General features: G+C 37.0%; 1 pseudogene; it reads left to right on the top strand.

The window, feature by feature from the left end:
* Positions 1-5,406: 5,406 nt before the first annotated feature.
* Positions 5,407-5,505, top strand: LOC138834348 (U6 spliceosomal RNA; annotated as a pseudogene).
* Positions 5,506-9,046: the final 3,541 nt, after the last annotated feature.

Genomic DNA, 9,046 nt, shown 5'->3' on the forward strand with positions numbered 1-9,046 from the left:
TTGACTTCTCAATCTGCAACGCCTCATTGGAAACTGTATCTAATGCAGAATTTCATAGCATGCAAACAGGTACTGTTTTGAATATCCCAGGTATGGAATGTTGAGAATTTTAAAATGAAGTAGTTATTAGTTATAAGAATTTTGAAGAACACATATATTCTGTCCTCTTAAAACTTATTTACTTTTAAAAGTTATGGGTTTCCATAGAATTAATCTGTTTTCAGTTTTAGTACGAGAAAGTACTAAATTTATTCTTTTTTCAAAATATTGGCAAGTGTATTGTGAAAATATTGTCTAGTTGGATAACATTCAAGTTGATGACCCTCTGATAAAGAAGGGGTAATTAATTCAAATTAGTTGCCAAACAGCATTGATTTTTAAAATGGTAACATATAAACAATAATATTTACTGTACCAATACAGTGAAATTATATTTTATGCAGCTTATTTTTTAAATTCTATGATCAAAGTGCTGTACAGTGGGGTAACAGAAATTGGAAGGTAGTGAATACATAACTTTTCAAACTTGTTATCTCTCCCTCATTTTTCTCAGTTTTCTTTGCCCCTTCACCCCTCACAAGTTGTAATGTACATTTCCAAAATATTGCCTTGTGAGTATTGCTGTTGCATTGGTTTGCCCTTTGTCCTTTGTCTCGCCCCTCTGTTGTTCCTCTTCCCTTCCCTAATTAAGGTAAATGTATACACAATACACAGGGTAACAAAATCAAATACAGCAGGGATAAACCATAGGGAAAATCCCAAATAAAATAGAAATAACATAGTACATCAAAAACAACAACCACAAATAAAAAAATCTGTTTCCATGTCTTGGAGTTCATTTTGCTAAGCATCAGCTTCTACAGTCATATGTACACATAACAAAGCCACTGGAAAATAATTGTTGCATGGACACAATATCATGAAAACAACATGTTAAATTTTTATGGTAAAGGTGGAATTAAGATTGGTGAATTTGCCATTCTGATGAAAGAATTCCAAAACAGTTTTTAAGTTATAATAGGTAAATTTTAATTGTTCAAAATTTTTAACAACTAAGCCTATTATGAAAATTTAAAATTGCCTGGGTTATTAGGCTTTCATGCAAAGAAATCCATGGAGACGTAGTAGATAGGAAGCAATGTGGGCGAAGATGGCTCTTTTTCATACTAAACAAACAAACCTCAGAAAACTTGATGTAAATCCTGTAGATTCCCTTGCGAATTGTCCTTACCCAGGATATATACTCTCACTGTGTGAAACAAGGTTGTAGTAGAATTTAAATACAAAATTCTTAAAAAAGAAGGCATCAAAATTTGTGAATTAACCTTTGTTTATCAAACAGTTATTTTCTAAAAAAAAGATAATTTGAGTCAAAATATATAGGGAGAAAATTCCCTCCACAATGATAGAAGGTATTGGGTTTACACTTTTCTGTTTGTAATACTTTCCCCAATGTCTTTGCACGTGAAGCAGTGAAACAGAAAAAAAATCTGATTGGGTATTTAAAACCAATGATTTCATATTTCTAAGTGGCTCACAAAATATAATATCCACCCCCCCAAAAATTAAATACAAAATATAATATCCTTATTAACATGAGATAGTGAAGAATTCTCTTATTACATGAGCAAAAAGTTTTGGGTTTAGAAAAGAATTGAGCAAATGGAATAGATTAGGAAATAATGTTCTTAGAAGCCCTGGGTAAGTGTATTGGCTTCAGCAGTGAAGGGAGGCTAAAACTTTTTGATATACATTGTCTTAAAATTTTTGCTACCTAACGTGATTTTACATAGCCGATTTAGCTTCAGCAGTGAAGGGAGGCTAAAACTTTTTGATATACATTGTCTTAAAATTTTTGCTACCTAACGTGATTTTACACAGCCGATTTAGCTCACTACAATGCAGAACTGATTGAATGAAGACATGAAAATAAATACCACATCCAAATGTGGCAAGTTAAAAGAGATTTAAAAGAGAAACTATGAAGATGTAGCAGTGGCTGAGCCCTTAGAGTCCTTCAGCTTCACTAGACTTTAAGCCACGAAGCTATGATTAATTAGAAATCAGGCAAGAGCTAAAAAGAGGACATTGAAGTAGGACACAGAAGCATTGTCCTTTTGTCACAGACACTGTCATCCAAGATATGGGTGATTTAAATCTATTCGCCATACATCTTGTTGAGCAAATGGAAGACCAAGAGAAAAATAATCTATTGAAATAATTTTGCAAAAATAACTTCACTGTTGCTAATATGGTATCTAAGGAGATTCTTAAGAGAGAAGATAAAAATGGAGTATTTTTCAGTTTCCTCTAAGCATCTTGTTAGCAAAATATATCTTTGAGGTTAGAATTGATTGAACCAAAAAATGATGGAGTACTTATTTCTGAGCACTTTAGACACAAGGAGACTTTCAAGGTAAAAGAAAAAAGAAAAACATAGCCAAATATTTGTGATTACAGCTTCTTGGACTAGTTTTCTGGAGACAAATTTTACATTAGATTTGTCTTCATTAACATAGATGTTATTTCATGGCAACCAAATGCAAAAGAAAAGTTTAATGGACTCGCTTAGTCAATTAAACAGCATGATAGAAAAAAATGGCAAATAATATTTAGTGAATTATTTGACCAATTACTTTGCCATAACAAAGAAGGAAAATGTAATTCAAAATAAATTGACTTAAAAGTATGAAGAAAAAGTAGTGAAGAGAGATGAGAGAAAACGTAGATGATTGTTATCTCTCCAGTGGAGTAATGGGTTCTTGACCTTGTTTCTTACATTCTATCTTCACAAGATATCAATTGTGGCTCAGGACGGGAGTATCCAGTTCAGAAAAAGAGAACTCACAGAAGAAAGATAATATTTACAGCAGATGTGGGTGATTTATAACCTTAGACAATCTATTTAAACCTCTTCATAATCCTCCCCTACCCCAAACTACCCTCTTTGAGCAGCTTTGTTTGCTTTTACCAAGACTGCCCTCTATTAACTGCTTAAAATTTTTTAGAGGTCATATTCACACTATCTAGAGATTGCTGTTTGGTTGTGTTTTTTGTGTGTTTTTATTTGTTGTTGTGTTTTTTAACTGAGTTTCAAAAGGATGTGCAAGCGTGGTACAATTAAATATATCCATCTAATAATCTAATTCTCCAGGATCACAGTGGCTCCTTCTATCATTCTCAAACAACCCCTTCTCCAAGACTTATTTCCGATTTATGACGTCCTTTATCACATGTGTACATTGACTATTCTAGCTGTACTTGCCCCTTGTTCCATTTTTTAATTCATTCTATGTCTTTACTATTATTCCTCTCTGATTTCAACTTCCTGATAGTCATTCTCTTAAACTGTCAATACATTGAAAAGTTTATATACATTCCATGGAGTTCAATCCTGCATATACTTGAACTGATGTCAGCTTATATTTCCATAATTCATTCATCTGTAATAACAATTTGCAAGACTGGAGACCTGAAGCACCTAGACATGATTATAATCTCATCCATTTAGAAGATTAATCTTTAGTCAAAAAGAAAGTTTAAAAATGACTTAGAATGTAATCCTAACTACTAATTTTTATAAATGGTTTTGTAAAATAGTGTGTGATTATTTTATTTCACATGGGATAATACTTTCTACTACCTATACAGTTTGGAAAAAGAAGAAAACTAAGATTTAGTACTATAGAGGAATAAGAAAAATAGAAGATTGATTTTGTTTGTCACATCTCAGATGAGTACCCATATTCAAGACTTAAAATCATATTTCTTACTATGTTAGACAGATAGGGAAAACATAAAACAACATATGATAAGGCAAGTATTTGTGACTTTTTAAAATGTCCCTTATTAAGTGATGAAATTTACTTTATTAGCTAACGTTTGGGTTTGAAATATGGGAGGCTGATCTATTTAACACATTTCTGGAAGGCACCTACTGAACAACACAAATGGTGTGAGGTACTATTTCTAGACCTTAATTAATGGTTGAACCTGTTTGGCATTAGTGCTGGGTAAATAAATCAAGTCTATTGTAACTTTCTCCCTACACTTGAAAAACTTGTAATGTCACTAAGTTTCATCTACTTATCGAATGTTATTTTGGCAAATGTGATTTCAAAAAGTTCATTTGAAAAGGAATACACTTTAAGATTAAATGTAGGTTATCATTGATTTTAGAATGACAACATTTTTATACCACAGTACCATGTTGTACTAAAATGCCAGTGTTTTGAAGCACTAAGGATCTTCTCAATTAATGTTTTTCTGAATTACATTTGACCTCTAAGTCAAGTTTTCCTGGCCTTGGTAGACATATCATGGATCTATCCTTCCAAGAACTATTTTTTGGACCCACTTCTGCTGCAGTGAAATCTTACATTAATCATTAGGGGAGGGGTATTAAAAATAATATGGCCTAATATTGAGAAGAAACATATGGCCTTCTTCTGGATCTATGGAAATATTTGGTGTTAGAAAGGCAATAGTGTAAGTTCCTATCTGGTTGGAATGTAGTCAGGTCAGGATATTAGGTAATCATGCATATGAACAATTTTTTCACCTTCTTTGCTTTAGCTACTTTTGAAATGGTAGATATAGTAAACAATTCTATTTTGATAAATTACCTTCTAGTCTGAACAGTTCTGTCTGAAGTGTTCATGTCTCTATGATCCCTTGCAACTAAGATTCGTTTTGTTTCAGTAAGACAATCTATGCTGTCAGGGTAAGATATTCTTGTTGGTCTATTTCTACATGGAAGAAAGGTAAAGGCTCAGGCAGACATTTGTACCAGTAAGACCTCATTTGCGAAATTTAAGCTGCAGAAGTTTAGAAGTAGCTCTTAAACAAGGCTTACTTTGAATCCATTAGCTCCACAAAGCTAACTCAGTTGGATAAATAAGTACTTGAAAAAGCTATCCGCTTTGAACTTAGCAACAAATGTTTCAAAGTATGATTAAATCTAGAATGAAAAAGACTTAAAATAATCATTGACAAAAACTTGCAAATGTGAGCAATCGACTGAACAATATAATTTTTTTTTTCCATTATACAGAGAATTTTAGGGAAATAAAATCAGTAGCATTGTTAGGAACAATTAAATTTCCTTATTATAAATAGGCACCCAAAGATATAAGCCTGTATAAAGATTGCATCATTAGGAGCTGGGAAGGTGGCTCAGTGGTAGAGCACTTGCCTTGCATGCCTGAGGCCCTGGTTTCGATTCCTCAGCACTAAATAAGCAAAAAAGAAAAAAGCTGGATGTGATGCTGTAGCTCAATTGGTAGAGCGCTACCTTGAGCTGAAGAGCTAAGGGACACCGCCCAGACCCAGAGATCAGGCCCTGCGACCTGACAAAAAAAAAAAAAAAGATTGTATCATTAACTACTTAATTTTAGAGGACACTACATGCTTCAGCAGCACATATAACCAAATTACAACAATACAGAGATTAACATGGCAATTGCACAGGATGATATGAAAATTTTTGAAATATTCAATATTTTGCATTCTTCAGATGCAAGAAATGAAAAACAATTATTAAAAGTTGATTACAAAATTACAAGTGTAACAATATATGTAATTCATAGAACTAAAAGTTGGTTAGACATGAGTGTATTAAATCTTCCCCTTAGAAAGGCCTTTACATAGCATAATCTTTACAAAACTTTTGAAATTAGGCAACCTTTTCATTTTATTCCAAAGAAATATACTATAAGGACCTAGGAAAAAGGAATCTTAAACTGTTTCTATATGGAATGAATCTGAAAGGACACATTTATTAAGGAACCTGTATATTATAAAACAATGTACAATTCAAAGTTTTCTATCTAGGAAAAAATAAAATAGATTATGGGCATTATACAAACATAGAATATAGAATATTTTAAACTATAATTTTTCAGACAAGCACCAGAAATATCTTTAGTTTCTGTACTACTCATTCTGACAGATAAATTAAAATTATTTCTGATTAAAAAAAGCAAAAACTTGAGGGGGACCAAGATGGGGACGGGCCAGTAGAGAAATTCCACAGCTCTCCCCAACCAAGAGAGTACAAGTTCAAATGCATAATCTCACCAAGAGACCTAAAACAACAAAAAGTCTAACACCCAGCAAAAAACAGGAGGTGGAAAAAAACAAAAAAGAAAGACAGATAAAGAAGAATTTCACAACAGAGAAGAACAAAGACCCCTCCCCCAATTTTTACTGACCGTGTGGCAGCACACCAAGCTGCAGCCATCCTGGCCCGGCAGGGGCTGCCAGAGTTCTAGAGACACAGGGGGCTGTCTGCAGATTACCCATGCTGAAGCCCCCTGAGGTACCGGTGTCAGACCCGCTGATTGTGAGGAATGGAGAAACCTCTGAGCTTGGAGCTTAGACAAAGATCCCATACCCATCCTTAGCTCTCCATCTGAGCAGAGAGGCTCCATCCGACCAAAGCCATTCGGCCCCACAGTGGGAACCCCAGAGCTACACAGGATGCCCACAGAACACCAGGGCAGAAAACCTTAAAGGAACTGGTGCTGATCCAGAGAGTGCAGAGAAAAACGCCGGCACTCAGAACCTGCATGGAGGCCACTCCCCCACACCTCAGTTGGATGCGAGAGGCCCATCATGTGGGGTGGACCGGAACCGGGTCCACCGAGGCAGAGACAGAAGAGAAACACACAGAGCCACCACCACACTGCCCAGTCCACAACCACCTCAACTGAGCTCTGACAGCAATGGCAACCAGTGACCTACATCACACAGAAACAACAACTAAATCCAGGTGAGTACACTGCGGGGGATGGTATATTCCTCAAAGGAGACCAGAGCTGTTGGAAAACCCCAGACCCCCTACCCCAAAACCTGGACCACAGGACCCACTAAAACTGGAAAGTGTTCGAGAGCTCCACCAGCCTGTGGAACACATCCAGCTGGCCACGCTAGAGCAAGAGAGCCCATAGAAGGGAGCTTAAATGCCCAAAGCAGGAACAGAGCCCCTGGGTCAAGACACCCAACAGTGGAAGAAATTTGAACTCTGTACACAGGATGCATAACCTAGGTGGGATACACAGCAGCACAGGTCCAACTGGTGTGCCCCAGGCAAGGGGCCAGGACCAGGCCTGGGGATTCGGGGTGCCTGAGCAGCACAACCAACTCCTCCCAACGGAAGTCAAAAGCTGAGCATATGCCTCAGCAGAGGGGAGAAAAACAGGGAAATGTACCCCCTGGGAATTATGCGTGTGACAGCAAAATACCCTGGGGTTCAGGACAAGAGAAGCCCAAACCCCACAAGAACCTGACCCATATATTCTAGGATGGGAATTGGAAAACACAGGCTGCCAGCAGCTGATAATAGTCAGGAGTTCACGCTGGCAAGGTGGCTCAGCAGTAGTGTGATTGTCTTGGGTACATGAGGCCTTGGATCTGATTCCTCATCACCACATAAGCAGAAAGGACCAGAAGTGGTGCTATGGCTCAAATGGAAGGGTGGCAGCCTTGAGCTGAAGAGCTGAAAGACACAGCCCAATTCCAGAGTTCAAGCCCACAACTGGCCCAAAAAATAAATCAGGATCCCATAGCAGTCTCCAGAATCTGGGAGAGTGCATCCAGCACATCTGATTTTGCCAAGAGCACCTGTAGGAGCAAACAGGAGCAGTCTAGGCTGCTCAACCCTTATAAGGTGGGAACTGCAGTGATCTATAGCAGAAAGCCAAGAACCCTGTGTGTGTCAGACCAGCAGCTGGAGCTTGGCCCCCAACAAAACCAAGATCATGTACAGACTCTCTCTACCAACACAGAAACAGTAACGAAGCAAAGACAGACACTTATTGACCAAATCAAAATTTCAGATTAGTGTGCAATAATTAGTATGCAAAAATAACAGAGAAAAATTACAAGGTTTATCAACACCCAGGATAGCAAGCTATCTCCAATAGCCAGCAGCCACCCAGGGGAAAGCCCCAGTGGGAGCAAAGCAGGAATGGAAAACAAACGGTACATCCAAGAGATGCTGGAAGCAATGACTCAAGAAATAAAGCATGAAATAGACCAGAAATGGAAAGAACACAGGGTCAAAATATCGAAAGAGTTGCAGGATATCAAACAGGATACGCATGCAAAAATAGAGGCAGCACGCATCTCACTAAGAAGTGAGATTAGTGCCAAAATAGAGGCTGTGCACACCTCATTAAGAAGTGAGATTAGTATTTTGAGAACCAACATCGAACCCATAAATGAGTCCATTTCCTCCTTGCAAACCACAATGGAAGCCACAACTAACAGAGTGAACAAAATGGAATGCAGGTATCAGATACAAAAGACAGAATACACCAACTGGACCAAAAAATGACAGATATGGAAAAATCCTTAAATTATGACAAAGAGAAATTCAAAAGCAAGCAGATAGTGCCAAGAAATTTAACATTTGATTAATTGGAGTAGACAAATTTGAGGAATATCAAATCAAGGGAATACAAAACCTATTCAGCAAGATAATTGGTGAACAATTTCCCCATCTCCAAAAAGAACATCTTAGCTACATAACAGAAGCATATAGAATACCTAATAAGCAAGATCCCAGGAGAAACACTTCTAGACACTTTATAGTAAAAATGATAGATCTGGATGATAAGGAAACAATCTTGCATGCAGCAAAAATGAAGAAAGAGCTACACTACAATGGAAAAAATTAGAATCACTGCAGATCTCTCCACACAAACACTGAATGCAAGAAAGGCCTGGGAAAGTAACATATCAGCCCTGAGAGCCAATAACTACCAAGCCAGACTGATATACCCGGCAAAGCTAGCATTCACAGTCAATGGAGAACTGAAAAATTTTAATAGCAAAGAAAAACTAAATGAATACATAAACATTAAACCAGCATTACAAAGAATACTAAGAGGGGGAACACAAGCTGAAGAAAGCAACCAGGAACAGGGACCTGCACCCAGACAGGCATTAATAGAGGTGTAACTGAACAAGCACAGGAGGAAAGGAAAGAATAAAAACTGAGGAAAACAGGGAATGACAGGGACCAAAATTCATCTCTCTATGC

The sequence above is a fragment of the Dipodomys merriami genome, unplaced genomic scaffold (genome assembly GCF_024711535.1).
Source record: "Dipodomys merriami isolate MVZ:Mamm:240054 unplaced genomic scaffold, mDipMer1.0.p SCAF_212, whole genome shotgun sequence".
Lineage (NCBI taxonomy): Eukaryota > Metazoa > Chordata > Mammalia > Rodentia > Heteromyidae > Dipodomys > Dipodomys merriami.